A 24290-nucleotide genomic window follows, 5' to 3' on the forward strand; every position below is an offset into this window, starting at 1 on the left:
ATTGTCCCCCACATCCCACAGGAAAACCAAATTGAAAAACTATCCACATGCGAAAGCACATTCATAAGAATAAAAAAATTAGGTGAGGCCGGGCGCGGTGGCTCACACCTGTAATCCTGGCACTTTGGGAGGTCGAGGCGGGTGGATCACCTGAGGTCAGGAGTTCCAGACCAGCCTGACCAACATGGTGAAACGCTGTCTCTACTAAAAATATAAAAAATTAGCCAGGTGTGGTGGCTGTTGCCTGTAGTTCCAGCTACTCGGGAGACTGAGGCAGGTGAATTTCTTTTCATTTATTTATTTATTTATTTATTTATTTATTATTTTATTATTATTATACTTTAAGTTTTAGGGTACATGTGCACAATGTGCAGATTTGTTACATATGTATACATGTGCCGCGTTGGTGTGCTGCACTCATTAACTCATCATTTAGCATTAGGTATATCTCCTAATGCTATCCCTTCCCCCTCCCCCAACCCCACAACAGGACCTGGTGTGTGATGTTCCCCTTCCTGTGTCCATGTGGTCTCATTGTTCAATTCCCACCTATGAGTGAGAACATGCAGTGTTTGTTTTTTTGTCCTTGTGATAGTTTGCTGAGAATGATGGTTTCCAGCTTCATCCATGTCCCTACAAAGGACATGAACTCATCCTTTTTATGGCTGCATAGTATTCCATGGTGTATAGGTGCCACATTTTCTTAATCCAGTCTATCATTGTTGGACATTTGGGTTGGTTCCAAGTCTTTGCTATTGTGAATAGTGCCACAATAAACATACGTGTGCATGTGTCTTTATAGCAGCATAATTTATAATCCTTTGGGTATATACCCAGACATGGGATGGCTGGGTCAAATGGTATTTCTAGTTCTAGACCCCTGAGGAATTGCCACACCGAATTCCACAATGGTTGAACTAGTTTACAGTCCCACCAACAGTGTAAAAGTGTTCCTATTTCTCCACATCCTCTCCAGCACCTGTTGTTTCCTGACTTTTAAATGATGGCCATTCTAACTGGTGTGAGATGGTATCTCATTGTGGTTTTGATTTGCATTTCTCTGATGGCCAGTGATGATGAGCATTTTTTCATGTGTTTTTTGGCTGCATAAATGTCTTCTTTTGAGAAGTGTCTGTTTATATCCTTCGCCCACTTGTTGACGGGGTTGTTTTTTTCTTGTAAATTTGTTTGAGTTCATTGTAGATTCTGGAAATTAGCCCTTAGTCAGATGAGTAGGTTGCAAAAATTTTCCCCCATTCTATAGGATTCCTGTTCACTCTGATGGTAGTTTCTTTTGCTGTGCAGAAACTCTTTAGTTTAATTAGATCCTATTTGTCAATTTTGGCTTTTGTTGCCATTGCTTCTGGTGTTTTAGACATGAAGTCCTTGCCCATGCCTATGTACTCAATGGTATTGCCTAGGTTTTCTTCTGGGGTTTTTATGGTTTTAGGTCTAACATTTAAGTCTTTAATCCATCTTGAATTAATTTTTGTATAAGGTGTAAGGAAGGGATCCAGTTTCAGCTTTCTGCATATGGCCAGCCAGTTTTCCCAGAACCATTTATTAAACGGGGAATCCTTTCCCCATTGCTTGCTTTTGTCAGGTTTGTCAAAGATCAGATGGTTGTAGATATGTGGCATTATTTCTGAGGGCTCTGTTCTGTTCCATTGATCTATATCTCTGTTTTGGTACCAGTACCATGCTGTTTTGGTTACTGTAGCCCTGTAGTATAGTTTGAAGTCAGGTAGCGTGATGCCTCCAGCTTTGTTCTTTTGGCTTAGGATTGACTTGGCGATGTGGGCTCTTTTTTGGTTCCATGTGAACTTTAAAGTAGTTTTTTCCAATTCTGTGAAGAAAGTCATTGGTAGCATGATGGGGATGGCCTTGAATCTATAAATTACCTTGGGCAGTATGGCCATTTTCACAATATTGATTCTTCCTAGCCATGAGCATGGAATGTTCTTCCATTTGTTTGTGTCCTCTTTTATTTCACTGAGCAGTGGTTTGTAGTTCTCCTTGAAGAGGTCCTTCACATCCCTTGTAAGTTGGATTCCTAGGTATTTTATTCTCTTTGAAGCAATTGTGAATGGGAGTTCACTCATGATTTGGCTCTCTGTCTATTATGGTATATAAGAATGCTTGTGATTTTTGTACATTGATTTTGTATCCTGAGACTTTGCTGAAGTTGCTTATCAGCTTAAGGAGATTAGGGGCTGAGATGATGGGGTTTTCTAGGTATACAATCATGTCATCTGCAAACAGGGACAATTTGACTTCCTCTTTTCCTAAATTGAATGCCCTGTATTTCCGAGGCAGGAGAATTTCTTGAACCCAGAAGGCGGAGCTTGGAGTGAGCTGAGACCATGCCATTGGACTCCAGCCTGGGCAACAAGAGTGAAACTCCGTCTCAAAAATAAAAGAAATAAATCAGCTGAGTGATAACAGTATTTGGTTTTAACATGACATCAAGGAAAGAGAAACTGAAGAGGGTAGAAAAGACAGCCTTAAATTTCCAGTGCCACACTTCCCTCATCCCTATGTGCTGGCCAGGGTTGAGGGTAGCACAGTGATCGTGCGACTTTGCGTTAGAAATCAGGCTGCCTGTTGCAGCAGAAAGCAACACAGGGCAGAATTCAGCTGGTGCCCACAGAGGGAGCATTTAGACCAGCCCTAGCCAAAGGGAAATTCTCCATCCAGTGGTTGAAACCTGAGTTCCAACTAGCCGTGGCACTGTGAGCTCAAGGGCTCTAGAGTCCTAAATAAATTTGAAAGGCAGTCTAGGCCACAAAGATTGCAACTTCTTGAAAAGCCCTAGTGCTATGTTGCGCTCAGGGCCAGTGGACTTGGGGTGTTTATGACCCAGTGAGACACCAATTGAGGCAGCCAAGGGAGTGCTTATGTAACCCATTCCCCATACCCAGGCAGCACAGCTCACAGCTCTGGAAGAGACTACTTCTGCTTGAAAAAAAGAGAGGTAAAAATAAAGAGGACTTTGTCTTGCAACTTGGATACCAGCTCAGCCACAGCACAATAAAACACCAAGCGGAGTCTTGAAGCTTCCATTTCAGGCCCTAGCTCCTGGAAGACATTTCTAGACATACCCTGGGCCAGAAGAGAACCCACTGTCTTGAAGGGAAGGATCCAGTTCTGGCAGAATTTATCCTGTTATCTGAAGAGCCCTTGAGCCCTGAATAAACGTCAGCAGTACTGGCCATGGGCCTTGGGTGAGACCCAGTAAATTTCTGGCTTTATGTGTGACCCAGTGCATTCCCAGCTGTTATCGCCATGGAGAAAGATTCCTTTTTCCTTAGGAAAGGAGGAGCAATAGCTAAAAGGACTTTGTCTTGCTGCTTGGATACCAGCTCAGCCACAGTAAAATAAAGCATCAAGGAGACACTAATATCCCTGATTCTAGGTTCTAGGTCTTAGTTTCTGGATGATATTTCTTTTTTATTTATTTTTTTTATTTTTGAGACTGAGTCTTGCTCTTGTCACCCAGGCTGGAGTGCAATGGCACGATCTCAGCTCACTGCAGCAACCTCCACCACCTGGGTTAAAGTGATTCTCCTGCCTCAGCCTCCTGAGTAGCTAGGATTACAGGTGCCTGCCACCACACCCACCTAATTTTTATATATTTTTAGTAGAGACGGTGTTTCGCCATGTTGGCCAGGCTGGTCTCGAACTCCTGACCTTGTGATCTGCCTGCCTCGGCCTCCCAAAGTGCTGGGATTAAATGCATGAGCCACCACGCCTGGCCTCTAGATGATATTTCTAGACCCATCTTGAACTAGAAGGTAAGCTGCTTACCTGAAGAGAAAGACCCAGGCCTGGCAGGATTTACTTCCTGTGAACTAAAGAGCTCTTGAGCCTTAAACGAACATCAGCAATAACCAGGCAATACTCACCATGGGCCTGGAGTGGTGGCAGCCACACAAGAGACTCCTGCTTGTGGAAAGAGTAAAAGCGACTTTGTATTGCCACTTGGGTACCAGCTCAGCTACAGTGATATAAAAGAAATAGATTCCTAAAGTTCTGTACTCCAGTCCCTAGTTTCCGGACAGCATTTCTAGACCAACCTTGGGCCAGAAGGGAGCCCATCACCCTGAAAGATAAGACACAAGCATGGCTGGATGCACCATCTGCTGGTTAGAGCCCTTGGTCCTGGAATATATATCAGTGGTAGCAAGGCAATATTCATCACAGGCCTTGGGTGAGACCCAGTACTGTGCTGGTTTCAGGTTTGGCCCAGCACAGTCTCAGTGGTAATGGTCACAAGGGTGCTTCTATCACTCCTTCCCTAAGCCCAGCCAATGCAACACAGAGACAAGGACTTCATTTGTTTGGGGGAAAGTAAGGAGAGAGGATAAAAGACTCCGTCTGGTAACCTAGGGACTTTCCCCAGATCTTACACAAGACCACAAAGATGGTACCTCTAAAAGTCTGCAAAAGTCAAAGTGTTCCTGGACTTGAGGCACCCACTAATGCATATATGGCTGCAGTGACCAAAGACTAAGATTACAATGCTCAATTCTCTTTGAATACTTGGAAAGCCTTCTTAAGAAGGATGTGTTAAAACAAGCCCAGACTGTGAAGATTACAATGAAAAGCTAACTCTCCAATGCCCAGACATTGACAAACATCTACAAGGGCCAAGACCATCCAGGAAAATGTGACATCAAAAAACTAAATAAGGCACCAGTGACCAATACCAGAGGGACAGAGATATATGACCATTTGGATAGCGAATTCAAAATACTTTTTTTTGAGAAAAAATTGAATTTAACAAAATTCAAGATAACACAGAGAAGGAATTCAGAATCCTATGAGATAAATTTAATAAACATATTAATATATTCTTTAAATATCAATGAGAAATTCTGAAGTGGAAAAATTCAATTGAAATACTGATTAATGCATCAGTCTCTCAACAGAATTGATGAAGCAGAAGAAAGAATTCATGAACTTGAAAACAGCCTATTTGAGAATACATGGTCAGATGAGACAAAAGAAAAAAGAATTAAGAAAATGAAGCATGCCTAAAAGATCTAGAAAATAGTCTCAAACGGATAAATCTAAGAGTTATTGACATTAAAAATGAAGTAGAAAGAGAGAGAGAAAGAAAGAGAAAGAGAGAGACAAAGAAAGTTTATTCAAAGGGAAAATAACAGAGAATGTTCCATACCTAGAGAAAGAGATCAGTATTAAAGTACAAGAAGGTCATAGAACACCAAGCAATCTTTACTAAAATAAGACAACCTCAAGACATTTAATAATCAAATTTCCAAAGGTCAAGGATAAAAAGCCTATTCTAAAGGCAGCAAGAGAAAAGAAACAAATAAAATACAAAGCAGCTCCAATATGTCTGGCAGCAGACTTCTCAGTGAAAACCTTACAGGCCAGGAGAGAATGGCAAGACATATTTGAAGTGCTGAAAAAAAAAAAAACAAAAAAAAAAACCTTTATCCTAGAATAGTATATCTAGTAAAAATATTCTTCACACATTAAATGAAGTAAAGACTTTCTCAGGCAAACAAAAGCTGAGGGATGTCATCAACACCAGTCTTGTCCTACAAAAAATGCTGAAGGGACTTATTTAACCTGAAATAAAAGGATGGTGACAATCAATAATAACTTACCTGAAGGGATAAAACTTACCAGTAATAGTAACTACACAGAAAAATACATAATATTGTAACTCTATAATTGTGTTTTGTAAACTAATCATATCCTGAGAAGAAAGACTCAGAGATCAAACTGTCAAAACTAAGAACTAAAACTTTTCAGGATTTAGACAGTATAATAAGTTATAAATAGAAACAACAAAAAGTTAAAAAGTGAGTAGAATGCAGTTAAAATATAGAGTTTTTATTCATTTTTATTTGCTTATTTGAGAGTTTATATTTGCAATCCATGTTAAGTTGTCATCAGTTTAAAATTATGGATTATAAGATGTTATTTGCAAGCCTCATAACCTCAAATCATAAAAATTACAACAGATACACATACAAAAAAAGCAAAAAATTAAAACATACCACCAGAGAAAATCACCTTCACTGAAAGGAAGACAGGAAGAAGCAAAGTAGGAAAAGAAGAACAAAAATAAACATAAAACAAATAATAACATGGCAGTATTAAGTCCTTACATATAAATAATAACATTAAATTTAAATGGACTAAATGATCCTATCAAAAGACAAGGAAAGGATGGGTGGATTAAGAAAACAAGCCCCAACTGTCTTCTGCCTACAAGAAATACATTTCAACTGTAAAGACATAGTCAGACTAAAAATAAAGGGATATAAAAAGACATTCCATGCAAATGAAAACAGATAAAGAGCAGGAGTAGCTACACTTATACCAGAAAAAAATAGATTTCAAGACAAAAAAAAACATAAAAAAGACAAAGAGGGATATTATATAATGATAAAGGGGTCAATTCAGCAAGAAGATATATTTATAAATATATATGCAGCCAACTCTGAAGCATGCAATTATATAATACAAATATTATTAAAGAGAGAGACCTCAATACAGTAATAGCTGGAGAGTTCAATACCCTACTTTCAACATTGAACTAATCATCCAGATAGAAAATTAACAACAACAACAACAACAAAAATTAAACCTAATCTGCACTATAGACTATATGACCTAATAGATATTTATGGAACATTTCATCAAATGGCTGAAGAGCACATTTTTTTCTCCTCAGCACATGGATCATTCTCAAAGATAGACCATATGTGAGGCCACAAAACAAGTCTTAAAATATTTTTTAAATTTAAATAATATCAAGCATCTTTTTGGACTACAATAGAATAAAACTAGAAGTCAATAATAATAGAAACTTTGGAAACCATACAAGCACTTCTACATGACCGAGATGCTTCTACATGACCAAGATGTCAACAAAGAAATTAAGAAAACTAAAATATGTCCTGAAACAAATAAAAATGGAAACACAACAATCCAAAACCTGTAGACATAGTAAAAGCAGTAAAGCTTATAGCTATAGACATCTACATCAAAAAGTAGAGAACTTCAAATAAACAGCCTGATGGTGCTAGAAAAGCGAGAACAAGCTGAAACCAACATTAGTAGAGCAAAGAAATAATAAAGATCACAGCAGAAATAAATGAAATTAAAACAAATAATACAAAAAAGCAACAAGAAAAAAATTGATTTTTTGGAAAGAAAAACAAAATTGACAGAAGATAGGCCAGACTAAGAGTAAAAGAGAGAAGATCCAAATAAATAATATCAGAAATGACAAAAGACACATTACAACTAATCCTGGGGAAATTCAAAGGATAACTAGAGATTAATATAAACAACTATATGCCCCAAACTGGAAAACATAGAATAAATTGATACATTTCTAGACATATACAACCTACAAAAATTGAACCATGAAGAAATCTAAAAATTGAACAGACCAATAACAAGTAATAAAATCGAAGCTGTAATAAAAAGTCTCCCAGTAAAGAAAAGCCTGAGATGCAATAGCTGCATTGCTGAATTTTATCAAACACTTAAAGAGAAATAATACCAATTCTACTCAAACTATTATGAAAATAGAGAAAAAAGGAATAGTTTCTAACTGATTCTATGAGGCTAGTATTGCCCTGACACCAAAACTAGACAAAGACATATCAAATAAGTAAAAGTACAGACCAATATCTGATAAACACCAATGCATAAATCCTTAAAAAATACTAGCAAACTGAATTCAACAGTATATTAAATACATTTATTCCTCATGACCAAGTGGGATTTATTCCTGGGATGCAAGGATCATTTAACATATGTGAATTAATCAATGTGATATATATTATCAACAGAATGAAGAATAAAACCATATGATCATTTCATTTGATGCCGAAAATGCATTTGATAAATACAACATACCTTCGTGATAAAAACCCAAAACTACTTGGTATAGAAGGAGCATACATCAACACAATAGAAGCCATACACAAAAGACCCACAACTAGTATCATACTGAATGGGGAAAAATTGAAAGCCTTTCCTCTAAGATCTGGAACAAGACAAGGATGCCTGCTTTCTTCACTATTATTCAACATAGTACTTGAACTCCTAACTAGAGCCATTAGAGAAGAAAAAGAGATAAAATGTGTTTCAAATTGGAAAGGAAAATGGAAAATTATCCTTGTTTGCAGATGATATGATGTTCTATTTGGAAAACCCTAAAGACCCCACCAAAAAACTATTAGACATGATAAATTCAGTAAAATTTCAGGATACAAAATTAACATGTAAATCTGTAGCAATTTTATATGCTGATCATGAACAATCTGAAAAAGAAATCGATAAAATAATCTCATCTATAATAGCTACAAATAAAATAAACTACCTAGGAATAAACTTAACCAAAGACATAAAAGATTCTTACAAGGAAATCTATAAAACATTGATTCAAGAAACTGAAGAGGACACAAATAATGGAACAATATTACATGTTCAAGAATTAGAAGAATCCATATTGTTAAAATGTTCATACTACTCAAAGCAATTGACAGATTCAATGCAGCACCTATCAAATCATCAATGGCATTCTTCACAGAAACAGAAACAATAACCCTGAATTTTACAGAGAACCACAAAAGATTCAGAATAGCCAAAGCCATCCTAAGCAAAAAGAGCAAAACAGGAGAAATCACATTACCTTACTTCAAATTATACTACAGAAATATAGTAACCAAAACAGCAAGGTATTGGCATAAAAACAGACACACAGGCCAATGGAACAGAGTAAAGAACCCAGAAATAAATCTACTCAGCTACAATAAACTCATTTTTAATAAAGATGCTTTGTGGAAGTCAGTGTGGTGATTCCTCAGGGATCTAGAACTAGAAATACCATTTGAACCAGCCATCCCATTACTGGGTATATACCCAAAGGACTATAAATCATGCTGCTATAAAGACACATACACACATATGTTTATTGCAGCACTATTCATGATAGCAAAGACTTGGAACCAACCCAAATGTCCAAAAACGATAGACTGGATTAAGAAAATGTGGCACCTATACACCATGGAATACTATGCAGCCATAAAAAATGATGAGTTCATGTCCTTTGTAGGGATATGGATGAAACTGGAAATCATCATTCTCAGCAAACTATCGCAAGGACAAAAAACCAAACACCGCATGTTCTCACTCATAGGTGGGAATTGAAAATGAGAACACATGGACACAGGAAGGGGAACATCACACTCCGGGGACGGTTGTGGGGTGGGGGGAAGGGGGAGGGATAGCATTAGCAGATATACCTAATGCTAAATGATGAGTTAATGGGTGCAGCACACCAATATGGCACGTGTATACATATGTAACAAACCTGCACATTGTGCACATGTACCCTAAAACTTAAAGTATAATAATAATAATAAAAAAGATGCTAAGAATATGCATTTCTCTCTCATCATTAAAATGTGCCGGGAAAACAATATCCACATGCAGAAGAAAGAATCTAAGCCCCTATCTCTCGTCATATACAAAAATCAAATCAAAATGATTAAAGACTTAAGTCTACAATCTCCAACTATAAAAGTCTAAAAGAAATCTTTGGGAAAACTCTCCAAAACACTGGTTCATGCAAATATTTTTTGAGTAATACCCCCAAAACACAGGCAACCAAAGCAGAAATGGACAAATAAGATCACATCGAGTTAAAAAGCTTCTGCACAGCAAAGGATACAATCAATAAAATAAAGAAACAACACAGAATAGAAGAAAATATTTTCAAACTATTCATCTGACAAGGGTTTAATAACCAAAATATATAAGTAGCCCAAACAACTCTACAGGAAGAAAACTAATAATCCTATTTGTATTAGTCTGTTTTCAAACCTTTCTAAAGAACTACTTGAGACTCAATAACTTATGAAGAAGAGAGGTTTAACTGACTCAGAGTTCCACAGGCTTAACAGCAGGCATCACTAGGAGGCCTCAGGAAACTTAAATCAGGGTGGAAGATGAAGGAGAAGCAAGCACATTTTACCATGGTGAAATAGCAGAAAGAGAGGTGGCGGGGGGACTTGCCATATACTTTTAAATCATCAGACTTCATGAGAACTCACTCATTATAATGAGAACAGCATTGGGGAAAGCTCCCCAATGATCCAATTACTTCCCACCAGGTCCCTTCCTTGACATGTGGGGATTACAATTTGTTATGAGATTTGAGTGAAGACACAGAGACAAAACCATATTATTCCACCCCTGGACCCTCCCAAAGCTCGTGTCCTTCTCACATTTCACAACAAAATCATGCCTTCCCAACAGTCTCCCAAAGTCTTAACTCATTCCAGCCTTAACCCAAAAGTTCAAGTCCAAAGTCTCATCAGAGACAATGCAAGTTCCTTATGCCTATAAGCCTGTAAAATCAGAAGCAAGTTAATTACTTTCAAGATACAATCAGGATACAGGCATTGGATCAATTCTTCCATTCCCAGTGGAAGAAATTGGCCAAAACAAAGCGGGTACAGGCCTCATGCACGTCTGAAACCCTGCAGCATAGTCATTACAGCTCAAAGCTTTAAAATAATCTCCTTCGACTCCAAGTCTCACATCCTGGACATGTTGCTGCAAGAACTGGGCTCCTAAGGCCTTGGGCAGTTCCATCTCTATGTGTCTGCAGAATACAGCCCTGTGGCTGCTTTCACACACTGGTGATCAGTGCCTGTGGCTTTTCCAGGTGCATGGTGCAAGGTGTCAGTCGATCTACCATTCTGGGGTCTGAAGGACAGTGGCCCACTTCTCACAGTTACACTAGGCAGTCCTCCAGTGGGGACTCTGTCTGGGGCACCAACCCCACATTTCCTCTCTGCACTGCTGTAGTAAAGGATCTCCATGAATGCTCTGCCCCTGCAGCAGACTTCTGTCTGGACATTAAGGAATTTCCACACATCCTTTGAAACTTAGGTGGAAGTTCCTAAACCTCAACTCTTGCCTTCTGTGCAGTTGCAGGCGCAACCCCGCATGAAAGCAACCAAGGCTTGGAGACTGCACCCTCTGAAGCAATAGCCAGAGCTTTATCTTTTCCCCTTTTAGACAGAGCTGGAGCTGGAGTGGCTGGGGAACAGGGTACCATGTCCTGGGGCCACACAGAACAGCAGGGCTCTGGGCCAGGCCCACAAAACAATTTTTCCCTCCTAGGCTCACAGGCCTATGACTGCAGAGGTTGCCACAGAGATCTCTGAAATGCCCTGGAGATATTTTCTCCATTGTCTTGGCTATTAATATTCAGCTCCTCATTATTTATGCAAATTTCTGTAGCTGGCTTGAATTTATCCCCAGAAAAAGGATTTTTCTTTTTGGCCCCATGGACAGGCTGCAAATTTTCCAAACTTACACTCTGCTTCAATTTTAAACATAAGTTCCAATTTCAGACATCTCTTTGTGAACACATATGACTATACACTTTGAGAAACAGCCAGGTTACATATTAAATGTTTTGCTTCTTAGAAATTTTTTTTGCCAGATACCTGAAATTATTTCTCTCAAGTTCAAAGTTACACAGATGTCTAGGGCAGGGAAAAAATGCCACCAGTTCCCTTGCTAAAGCATAGCAAGAGTGACTTTTACTCCAGTTCTCAATAAGTTTCTCATTTCCCTCTGTGACCACCTCAACTTGGGACTTCATTGTCCATATCACTATCAGCATTTTGGTCACAACCATTCAACAAGTCTCTAGGAAGTTCCAAACTTTCTTACATCTCCCTGTCTTCCTCTGAGCCCTCCAAACTGTTCTAACCTCTGCCATTTACCCAGATCCAAAGGTGATTCCACATTTTCAGGTATCTTTATAGCAATATCTCACTCTCATTACCAATTGTCTGTATTAGTTCATTCTTGAATTGCTATAAAAAACTACCTAAACCTGTGAGACTGGGTAATTTATAAAGAAAAAAGGCTTAATTGGTTCACAATTCTGCAGGCTGTGCAGAAAGCATGACTGGGCAGGTGTATTATTCTGTTTTCACACTGCCAATTAAGACACACCTGAGACTGTGAAGAAAATAAGGTTTAATGGATTTACAGTTCCACATGCCTGGGAAGCCTCACAATCATGGTAGAAGGAAAGGAGGAGCAAGCCACGTCGTACATGGATGGCAGCAGGCAAAAAAAGAGAGCTTGTGCAGAGAAACTCTCATTTTAAAACCAAGAGATCTCATAAGACCCATTCAGTATCATGAGAACAGCACAGGAAAGACCCGCCCCCATAATTCAGTCACCTTCCACTGGGTTCTTCCGATGACACATGGAAATTGTGGGAGTTACAAATCAAGATGAGATTTGGGTGGGGACAGAGCCAAACCATATCATTATGTCCCTAGTGCCTCCCAAATCTTATGTCTTCACATTTTAAAACCAATCATGCCTTCCCAACAGTTCTTCAAAGCCTTTGGACTCTGGACTTTTGAGTTAATGCTGAGCTGAATTAAGACTTTGAGACAAGATAAGTCCCTTCCGCCTATAAGCCTGTAAAATCAAAAGCAAGTTAATTACTTCCTAAATACAATAGTAGTACAGGCACTGGGTAAATACATCCATTCCAAATGGGAGAAATTGGACAAAATAAAGTGTCTATAGGCCCCATGGAAGTCTGAATTCGAGCAGAGCAGTCGAATTTTTAACCTCCAAAATGATCTCCTTTTACTCCATGTTTTCACATCGAGGTCAGCCTGATGCAAGAAGTGGATTCCCATGGTCTTGGGAAGCTCCACCCCTGTGGCTTTGTAGGATACAGCCTCCCTTTGGGCTGCTTTCACAGGATGGTGTTGTGTGTTTACCTTTTCCAGGCACATGGTGCAGGCTGTCAGGGGATCTACCATTTTGGGGTCTGATGGATAGTGGCCCTCTTCTCACAGGTCCGCTAGGCAGTGCCCCAGTGGGTACACTGTGTGGGGGCTCTGACCCGACATTTCCCTTCCTCAATGCCCTAGCAGAGGTTCTCCACAAGGGCCCCACACCTGCAGAAAACTTTTGCCTCAACAACCAGGCATTTCCATACATCCTCTGAAATCTAGGCAAAAGTTCCCAAACCCCAATTCTTGACTTCTCTGCACTTGCAGGCTCAACACTATGTGGAAGCTCCCAAAGCTTGGGGCTTTCACCTTCTGAAGCTCCGGCCCAAGCTCTAAGTAGGCCCCTTTCAGCTATGGCAAGAGAAGCTGGGATGCAGAGCACCAAGTCCCTAGACTGCACACAGCACAGGGACCCTGGGCCTGGCCCATGAAACCATGTTTTCCTCCTAGGCTTCTGGGTCTGTGATGAGGTGGGCTGCCATGAAGGCCTCTGACACGCCCTGGAGACATTTACCCCATTATCTTGGGGATTAACATTTGACTTCTCATTACTTATGCAAATTCCTACAGCCAGCTTGAATTTATCCTCAGAAAATTGGATTTTCTTTTCTATTACATTGTCAGGCTGCAAATTTTCCAGTCTTTTATGCACTGCTTCCCTTATAACACTGAATGCCTTTAACAGCACCTGAGTCACCTCTTGAATACTTTGCTGCTTAGAAATTTCTTCTGCCAGATACTGTAAATGATCTCTCTCAAGTTCAAAGTTCCACAGATCTCTAGGGCAGGGGCAAAATGCTGCTAGTCTCTTTGCTAGAACATAACAAGCGTCACCCTTGCTCCAGTTCCCAACAAGTTCCTGATTTCCATCTGAGACCACCTCCACCTGGACTGTTTTGTCCGTATTGCTATCAGCATTTGGGCAAAGCCATTCAACTAGTCTCTAGGAAGTTCCAAACTTTCCAACTTCTTTCCTGTCTTCCTCTGACCTCTCCAAACCATTCCAACCCCTGCCTTTTACCCAATCCCAAAGTTGCTTCCACATTTCTAGGTATCTTCTCATCAGCGCCCCACCCCCAGTACCAATTTACTGCATTAGTCTGTTTTCACACTGCTGATAAAGACATACCTAAGACTGGGCAATTTACACAAGAAAGAGGTTTAATGGACTTACAGTTCCACATGGCTGGGGAGGCCTCACAATCATGGCAGAAGGCAAGGAGGAGCAAGTCATGTCTTACATGGACGGCAGCAGGCAAAAAAAGAGAGAGCTTGTGCAGGGAGACTCCCATTTTTAAAACCATCAGATCTCTTGAGACTCATTCATTATAATGACAACAGCACAGGAAAGACCTGCCCCATAACTCAATCACGTCCCACTGAGTTCCTCCCATGACATGTGGGAATTGTGGGAGTTACAATTCAAGATGAGATTTGGGTGAGGACACAGCCAGAACATACTGTGACGCCTCAGGAAACTTACCATTATGGTAGAAGGTGAAGGAGAAGCAAGTGTTTCTTACTATGGTGGAACAGGAGTAGTAGGGGGAACTCCCACACTCTTTTAAACAATCAAACTTTTGAGAACTCTCTCATTATTACAAGAATATAACGGGGGAAATCTCCCCCATGATGATCTAATCACCTCCCACCAGGTCCCTCCCTCAACATGTGGGAATTACAATTCAACATGAGATTTGGGTGGGGCACAGAGCCAAACCATACCACTATTAAAAAATGCACAAAACATCTGAATAGGCATTTCTCAAAAGAAGATATACAAATGGCAAACAGGTATATGAAATGATGCTCAACATCACTGATCATCAGAGATAAGTAAATGAAGATTCCAATTAAATAACTCCCTCTAGTTATAAAAGACTTTTATCTAAAAGATGGGCAATAAGAAATGCTAGTAAGGATATGGAGAAAAGGAAACCCTAGTACAGTTTGGTGGGAATGTAAATTAGAACTGCCATTGTGAATAACAGTAGAGTGGTTCCTCAAATACTAAAATTAGGTTCCCATATGATCCAGCAAACCTCCCTGCTAGGTTAATATACAAAAGAAAGGAAATCCATATAGAGAAGTAATATCAGCATTTTTGTGGTTTTAGCAGCACTAATCATAATAGTCAGTTTTTGAAATCATCCTGTGTTCATCAACAGACTAATAGATAAAGAAAATGTGATACATACACAAAATGGACTACTACTTAGCCATAAAACAAGATCCTTTCTTTTGTACCAGTATGGATGGAACTACAGGACATTTTGTTAAGTTACATAAGCCACACCCTGAAAGACACACTTCATAGGTTCTCATTTATGTGTGGGACTTAAAAATTAAAATAATTGAACTCACGGAGATAGAGATTTGAATGATGGTTACCAGAAACTGGGAATGGTAGTGGGTGAGGGTGGGAGGGGATGGTCAATGGGTACAAAATTATAGACAGAATGAATAAGACCTAGAATTTGGTAGCACAACAGGGTGACTACAGTCAACAATAATTTATTGTACATTTAACAACAACTGAAAGAGTATAATTGGAATGTCTGTAACACAAAGAAATGATAAATGCTTGAGGTGATGGATATCTCATTTATTGTCATATAATCAGTACATATCACATGCCTATATTAAAATATTTCATGTACTTCATAATTGTATACACCTACTATGTACCCATAAAAATTAAAAATTTAAAAAAGGAAGATAAAGTTCTTTCTATGAGTACACAACTAATACATGGAGAATCTAAGGTCTATCCCAAGTAGTTCTGGCTCCAGAGAACTGACTCTTAACCACCCTTACGTGATGCCATCTTTTAGACAGGGTTAACATACTCTAAGTATCCACTCTGTGAGGTAATGTCAGGTTAATTTACTTCAAATCACGTCCAATTATTGTTCACCTTTCTTTTGAATGATAAGGACTATTAAAAAATGGAACATAATTCTTTGAGCCCAATTTTACTATTTAAAGCCGGGCTAGGCAAATGATGTCCTATGGGTCAAATATGACCCAGAAGTTGTTTTTACAAATGAAGTTTTATTGGAACAAAGCCACTGTCATTTGTTCACTTATTTTCTACCACTACCTCTGTGGCACAATATCACTGTTCAGCAGTTGTGATAGAGACCTTAATAAGTAATCTCTACAATATCTATCATCAAAGCCTACAATATTGACTTTAAGAAAATATTCACCAACTCTATTTAAATGACCAGCTGTTGTGGTAAGAGATAAAACAGTGTTATAACAAGATACATTAAATAACTAGACAAATATCTTTAAGCGAGCTAGTGTGGAAATTAATACTAGAATACAAGTAACTTTCTTAAAGTGAACATTCATTTTTATTTTATAGTATCTGCACTTTTTCTAGAGGTAGTAACATTGTATTGCAGAAAAAGTGTCATATAATTGAATATATAAATGTTAGAGAAGCATTATGATACAGTGCTTATATGATTTAAAACCATACATTTGAAATTAATACAAAATACAAAAAAAGTATTTGTAATTATCAGCAATTTCTATTCAGCCTCAAATCCTTCATTTCCTCAAATGAGATTTTTATTCTTAATCAATTACTGTATTTAAAGTATACTGGATCTCAGTAACTCATTTTAGAATGTAGTTATAGCCTTGTTCGTGTTATAATTGTTGGATATATTTACATCAGGTTGGTCCCAAGAATGTAAAGTGATAATAAGAACTCAATTTTTAAAGACACTATAACTTTAAATGATCAGAATATTAACGGACAGAGTACAGAATATTCAGGTTACACCCAGCCCCTTCTTGGGATTTATAAATGGTAAGCTTTTTTTTTTTTTTTTTTTTTTTTTTTGGTAGCGGGGGGGAATCAGTCTGCCTAATAATTTGCCTTAGATAAAGCTGATCAAAAAAAAAAAAAAAAAAGACCAAACATGTGAAAAGATAACAGGTTTTCAAATCCCATAGCTAACAAAAATCATGGGACAGGCATTTATAATTTAATCTTATCTAATGAAAGTAACAGGGTTCAATAGATGGTAAGAAATTATGGAAAATAAAGAATACTTTCTGGACTGGCTCTTGCATTTTGGGGGAAGACACTACACTATTTCATATAAGAATAAATATCTTTTTGAGAAACTTGCTTAAAAATTACATTTGGAATATAAGCTAATCTTGGAGTAATGTATGAATCATAGTGGACAAGTTTTGTAACTAGAATAATTATACTTAAAAAGAACACTATATATCTAGTTAATATTTATTTTTTTAATCAGAATATATTTTTGGATAAAATAGCCAATCACATTTGAATATGACAATACACACTTTTATTACTTCTCCAATTGATATTCCTTTTCTAATCTTTATAAAACCTCTCTAGAGTTTTGATATTCTATAATTTATTCCTCCTAACCCTCTTTTCTAGCCTCCCATTTATCTTCCTTCTGTATTCCACCTAAGCTGGCTTCCTTGGACTATATCTCATGCTTTGGAACCTCCTAAATTAAAACTTCCCTGACTTTTCCTCTGATAGCTCAAACACAATCTGCCTACTATATAATTTAGTAGTGAGAGAAAATGAGAGAAAAGAAAAATGGACTGAAATGTTAATGTGAGAAACATGTTATCCCTATGCCCACTCTATAAAATTATATTTTATAGTTTAATTTTAATTTCAAAGCTTATATATTGGAACTAAAATACAAGAAAATCCTAGTGACAGTAATTCTGGTTTTACTACAAGAAATAAATTCAGGTGTTTTAGGATAAGATAAGATCTCATGGCCAAAATAGGGGAGATATTTTACTTTATGTTGTGATTTACAGTGTTCCTTCACATCAAATAGTAATTCTTCTCAAAAATGATATAGGGTTAGTTATGGTTTATAGCACTGATTGTTCTCTTCAATTTGTAAAAGCCCTGTGGTTCTTAAGGGAAAACTCTCATTAAGTGGTAGAGAGAGGCTGATGAGCCCACAAAATAATCTGAGAACCTCAAGAAAGGTAAAAGTAGAACCAGAAAGACACGTAATTACAAGAACCGAGGCAATAAATTTTTTCTGGGAAGACACATGGCCAACAGTGTTAAATATTGGCAAACCAAAAATAAAAATGAAGATTAAATTTCTTTCTTAGATTTTTTTTTTTTGACAGGACGGACACCGATGAGCAAGTCTGACTGCAGAGGATTAAGTAAAGATAAGTATATGAGGAATCCTTTACAGCCTGTGCGAACATATGTTTTAAGAAATATCGGTAGGAAAAGGTGTAAGAGAGAAAAAACAGTAGCAAGTATAAGAAGAAAGATAAAAAGACATTTTTTCTTTTTAATTAATGGAAAAACATGTTTAAATGATAATGTGAAGGTGATAATAGAAGACATGGGAGATACATGAGAGAAATGGTGGAAGGCGTGATCTGAAGCACAGGTGAGCAAATTAACTCTAGACAGAAGGAGAAATGCTTCAATGTAAGAAAAGGAAAACTAGGCATGTATGTCGGTCATCTCTTCTCAGTTCCTGGCCCCAACACCTGGAAAGAATCCTTTTTCCCAGTGGAGAAACCTATTAAGCCCTCTCAGGAAAACATGAACAACCAAAAACTAAACCTGATGTGAGGGTGTGCCAGCTCATATCCTTGACAAGAGTCCCTTAAGTGTTAACTTGTTCCAACCCACTACTGTTAAGATACTGAGAAGTAATAGGTTTTTGAGTAGGAAGCCAGGATAAGACTGAGAAAAATACCTAAATCTATAGCCCCCAGGATTGAAAAATATTTCTATACGTAAGGAAAGAATATTATTTGAAGAAACTTAGGAAATTTTTGTAACAATTTATTAGAAGGTAAGGAAAAAGATTGCATTTAGAAACTCTATTATTATAGATAGCAGAGAAATGAACAATAACAAGACAAAAGAAAGCAGACTCACATTAATCTGAAATTTTCTGTCCCTATCTTTCGTGAGGTTCTTTAGTAGATATTTTGACTACAGTTAAATAAATCAGGAGAGGCATTCAGATTTCGATATACAAATCTCATTTAATTATTGCTATATTTTTTGACTTTGGTATGAACTCCCTAATTTTTCAGATGGGGAACAGAGGCTGAGGAAATTCAAGTATTATGTTCCAGATTCCAGAAACAGCAAGAAGCAGCATCAGAATTTGAATCCAGCTTTCTGGGAGTCAACACCTGTGTATCAACTGTTCTACTATCACTAACAGGGCCTCTGTCTCATAAAACAGAAATTTGATTATTTGGACTCAAGCTTATTAGAAATAATATTATGTCTTTGCATGTGTTAGTCTTATGCTAATAGAAAGCAGACAGACTAACAAAAATAATTAACAAAACCCCTTACCCCAAAATATAGTTATTAATACTCCAAGGTAATATCATTATGCTTTTCCCCACAAGTCAATCCTTGAAACCACCTCAAAACCAATCAAGATCCCTGATCTTGAGATTCATGACAGCCAATATAATATAATTATTAAGAGAATAGGATTGTTCCACCACTTCCAGTCCTGAGCCTGTAAGAATATTACTTTAGCTAGGATTCTAAAATACTTTTATCTCATGCTGTTGTTGGGAGGGTTAAATCGGACAATGTATATAAACTATTTAACATAGGCTTATCATATAGAATGTTTGTAGGGAATTAAGTTATTGTTTATTATTATTATTATTGCCTCTGGCACCTCAAGGAAGAGGTAGAGACAAATTGGGCAACTTCAAAAGTAGTTTTGAAAGAAGGCTTTAGCAGCTGAGGTGAGTAAAAGTGAAGGCTAAGTCTCTAGTTCCCCAGGTGAAGAGCTCCAGGCACTCAAACAAATGGCTAATGAAGATTTCAGTGGTGAAGAAAGAAATTCAAAGGAATACTCAGATATTTCAGAAGTGATACCCTGGCTGTGATTGGTATTACTTATGGACCATTCTATAAATCACTTTTATAGAGGGAGTAACTAGTTCAAAGACAAATGCTTAATTGCAAGATTTCCAGTTTGTTGATTTTCTCTTGAAGATGTAGTAGTTGATTTCATGGCCTGCATCTATAATTTTCATAAAACATCTATTTAAAGGTACAGTGTTCAATTTTATTCAATTACTACTTTCTTTCATTATTTCTTAATCCAAAGAATCGATTCAAAAAGGAAAAAAAGTATTTTAAGTAGGAATATGTTTTTAGATTAGCCTTGTTTCATTAAAAGCAAGGTTAAAAGCTATTCATTAGATAGAAAATACAGAACATGATACTGGAATATTTTATTGTACTAGAAGGCAAGGAGGCACTAGGAAAAAATAAAAACGCAATAAAAGGATGATGTCTAATGGACACGAGAGCCAAATGAAAGAGCTCTCAATGGCCCAAAGTGGAACAATTTAAGCAACAAAATAAATAATGTAGTATTGCATTATAACTCAAGGGATAAAATAAACATCCATAAGCCCATACTGATATAAACAAATGATTGAATGAATGAAAAAAATAGGGGAGAAGAGACAAATCTGTGGTGCAGAAGAATTTCAAATGATGTATGTTAATATTCTACCTTCAAGATAAGGGAGTACATAACTCCCTACTCGTTAACTGTGGTCTGGACATAGTGACTTCCTTCAGAAAGGTATAGTATGGAAATATAAGAAAAGAATAGCTTTAATATGAAGAAACCTGAAAAACACTGCCTTATATCCAGGTCAATATCAACTTGATAAGTAATATTGATAGTATGTATTCTTGATAAGATGTGATAAAAATGACAATTTAGGGGCACACACACATCAAAAAAGAAAATGGAAATTTAACAATGTGGTCTTCCTTGTCGAAACACATAATACCCATCTAATCATGAGAAAAACATGAGATAAATTCCAATTAAGAGGTATCCTACAAAGTAACTGACCAGTAAATACTTTTCAAAACTGTCAACGTGATCAAAACCAAAGAAAGTCTAGTAAACTGTCATAGCCAAGGATAACTTAAGGCGATGTGATGAGTAAATGTAATATGGTGTTCTGAAAGGGATCCTAGAACAGAAAAAGAACATTAGGCAAAAGCTAAGGAAATCTGAGTAAAGTGTGGCCTTTAGTTAATGTGTCAATATAGATTCATTAACTATAACAAATACCCCATACAAATTTAAGATGTTAATTAGTGAAGCCAGGGTACAGGATATACAGGAGGTCTTTATGCTACCATTGCAAAGTTCTGTTAATCTAAAACTGTTCTAAAAAATAAAGATTATTTAAAAGCCTATTGGTTGTCCATTGGATCTTTTCACAGAAATCTATGGATTCAAGTCATTGTTTATTCTGAATTTTAGTTACATTAAAGATCATGTTTATAGTGCTGAGGCTACTTCTAATAATAAATATTTAAAATAACATCTTGTAGATAAAAAATAATTACAGCATTTCAAGAAAAAACTTGCTACATGTATCAAATTATAATAAGCATGGTCATAAAAACGCTTGGTGACTTGTCCAAACTTCTGAAACAGACAAAACCACACTTTTAGATAGACTTTATCCACAGAGAATTGCTTTCTTCTGTTTAATTCATTATAAATATAAGTGATACATTAATTCATTGCATATAATGTTCATATTGAATAGCATCTACTAGCTACTGTCAGCCATTTATTATTCGTAGTGCCTCATATTAAAGTGCTGAGATGTGCTTGATTTTCTTTGTGAAGTGCCATAGGGTAGAACATTATAATGAAAACATTCTTCATTTTCCAAAATATATTTCTGATTTTACTTCTATTTTAAAATTGATTTATGAAAAGCAATTTAAATTGTCAATCACTGTCTTGGCATGGTTTAAGTGACAGATTTTGCTTAGACTGGTACAAGCTAAACAGTTTTAGATTCAAATAAGGGTGTTCTCCTCTGACTTTTACAAATATTAAAAGTTTACAAGGGGAATTTATGTCATCACACAAAAGGACAGTATTCTTTCGATTACAAAAATATACATGCCTTCGCAAGACACATTATTTTCACTGGAGTGGAAATCACATTCCATCACTTTCTTAGAATAAAAGCAATTTGAGCCAATACTTTCCACTAAGAAAAGGAACCAAAAATGAGCCTTTAAAAAAAGTGTCTTCGTAATTAAGCATGTAAACAGGCATACACAGTTAGTTAACAAGCTCTTTTTATGTGCCAGAAAGTAGACTATTTCAAACTAAATAATGAAAAACATGGAAAATATGAATATCTGCAGGGTATGCATATACACATGTGTATTGTTATAAAATAATAATACTTTTAATTATCTTTCTTTTCCTAGAGTATATACAGATTCAGATTTTTGAATTTTTTCTCTATTTACACGTGCTATGTTATTATTTCTAAAATTAAAATCGTTATTATTTTTAAGTATGTTTTCTCTCAATTTAGGTATCAAAGAGGACCTATGAAGGGGCAGGTCCCTTTCAGCCTATCAACTCTATGTAGGGTACACTCGGTGGTTTAGTTTAGAACCATGGGACCAGCACCAATCTTTTTGTCCTGGAAACTATACTCTACCCTTCTCATACTCTAGCCACCCTTGAGAGACTTGATATATTCTTACAAACCTCCCCTACCCCTTACCTCCAGTTAAATTAGTTGAGTCAAAGATGGCACTTGAAAAGTATGGAAAATAAGTTCTTCCCTTGGATTTCTTGTCTCGGGCTTAAGAAAATCTGTCTTTCCACTGGATGCACCTGCAATATATATGGCACAGAAGTAATGTTTTCCGTGTTTTAGCAAATTATCTTCTACTGGCAGATAATAAGGAATCCAGCACATAGACTGGAAATGGGAAACACAAGTACATACTCAAAATATTCAGTCATCAAGTTCTGCTCGTTTCTAAGGCTTACCTACAAACTTCTCCTTAGCAGACACTCTTCTCATCCAGTTCCTCGTGAATCTTTTTTTTTTTTTCACCACTTCCGCGTACTCATCCCACAGCTTATTGCACTTTCCTGCTAATTGCCCATACAGGTACCTGCAACCTTCTTCAGAAGGTTGTCTTTGGCCTCTGGAGACTCCCAGATATTTGGACAGCTCTAAGAAAACTTTATTAAAACAGATGACCTTAATGCTTAAATGATATATAGATACAAATGCTCACTCTTTTGGAAATTTAAAAAACAAATTCAGGTATAATTTATACCCCAGAGCTTCCTGAAGGACTAGCCTGACTGTGGGGCCTCACCTGAAATCAGACTTTTGATGAGCTTTCTCCTTTCTTCACTTTCTAATTTATTTCTCCTGGAAGTGTTTTCTTTCAAACATTATGTGCACCTGAATCCCTGGCTCAGGCTTTGCTTCTGGGAGAACAGAATTTAAAACACAGCCTTTCTGCCTGACTGATTAGTCTCAGTTTGTTCATGGAGTTTGAATAGATTCTGCTTTCTCTTAAATTAATTTGCCTTGGGTTTCTGTAACTTGCTTCTGAGGAAATTTTAAATACAGAAAAATCCCCCCAAAATATTATAAGTGGATTCTAAAACAATCAAATGTGACAAATGTTGGGATTTCATTATTAAGCAAGAAATGAAATGATCTGCATCAACCTTCTATAGAAGACTGGAGCTAATGATCAAATACTAACATCCAAATTTGAGTAATTTCAAAGAGTTCTATAATATGTTTCATTTTAATATTGATAATAAACACCCTTTCTTGCTATTATGTCACTGTATTTGGAAAGACATTATAAAAGATTTCATTTCCAGTGGTAAACTATTAATCATAAAACATTTGCAATTCAGACTATGATGTAACATATTTCTCATCAAATAACATTTTATTTATACAAAGTCACCATTGGCTTGGGTGTTCAAATGTGGTTGTCCTCATCCATAAATTAGAAGGTTGAGTAGGTAAGTAGAGATAATGCATGATGTAAATATCTGGCACACAACATGAAATTAAAAAATGTTTTTCATTCATATTTTACAAATTATCCTCTGGTCATTAATGATAATTATAGTTTTTTATTAATAAACATATACTGAAATTATCTCATATAATCTCTTTATTTTTAAAAAAGAAAAAATTGTTTTTATACAAAAAATAACCTGAATTATGTAAGTTATATTATTTTCCAGTTTTATTTTCCCTCAGCCAATCATTACTAGAATACTTTCTTGCCAAAGCTGGGTCAGTCTCCTGAATTCACCAGCATATGTGTTTGGTTTTTCCTTTAAGTTCAATCAATGGTTCTCAAATTTTATCATACATCAGAATCATTTGGAGGCCTGATTAAAATCCATATTTCTAGGCCCTAACTTCAGAGTTTCCTCGTTCCTCCTCCTTCTCCTCATCCCCCCTCCTTCTCCTCATCCCCATTGCCCTCCTCTGCCTCCTGCTCTCCCAGCTTTTGTTCTACCATTTTTTCTCTAAGTAGCAGCAGTACCTCTCCATTATTTACTAAATAAA

The sequence above is a fragment of the Nomascus leucogenys genome, chromosome 15 (assembly GCF_006542625.1).
Source record: "Nomascus leucogenys isolate Asia chromosome 15, Asia_NLE_v1, whole genome shotgun sequence".
In the NCBI taxonomy this organism is placed as follows: domain Eukaryota; kingdom Metazoa; phylum Chordata; class Mammalia; order Primates; family Hylobatidae; genus Nomascus; species Nomascus leucogenys.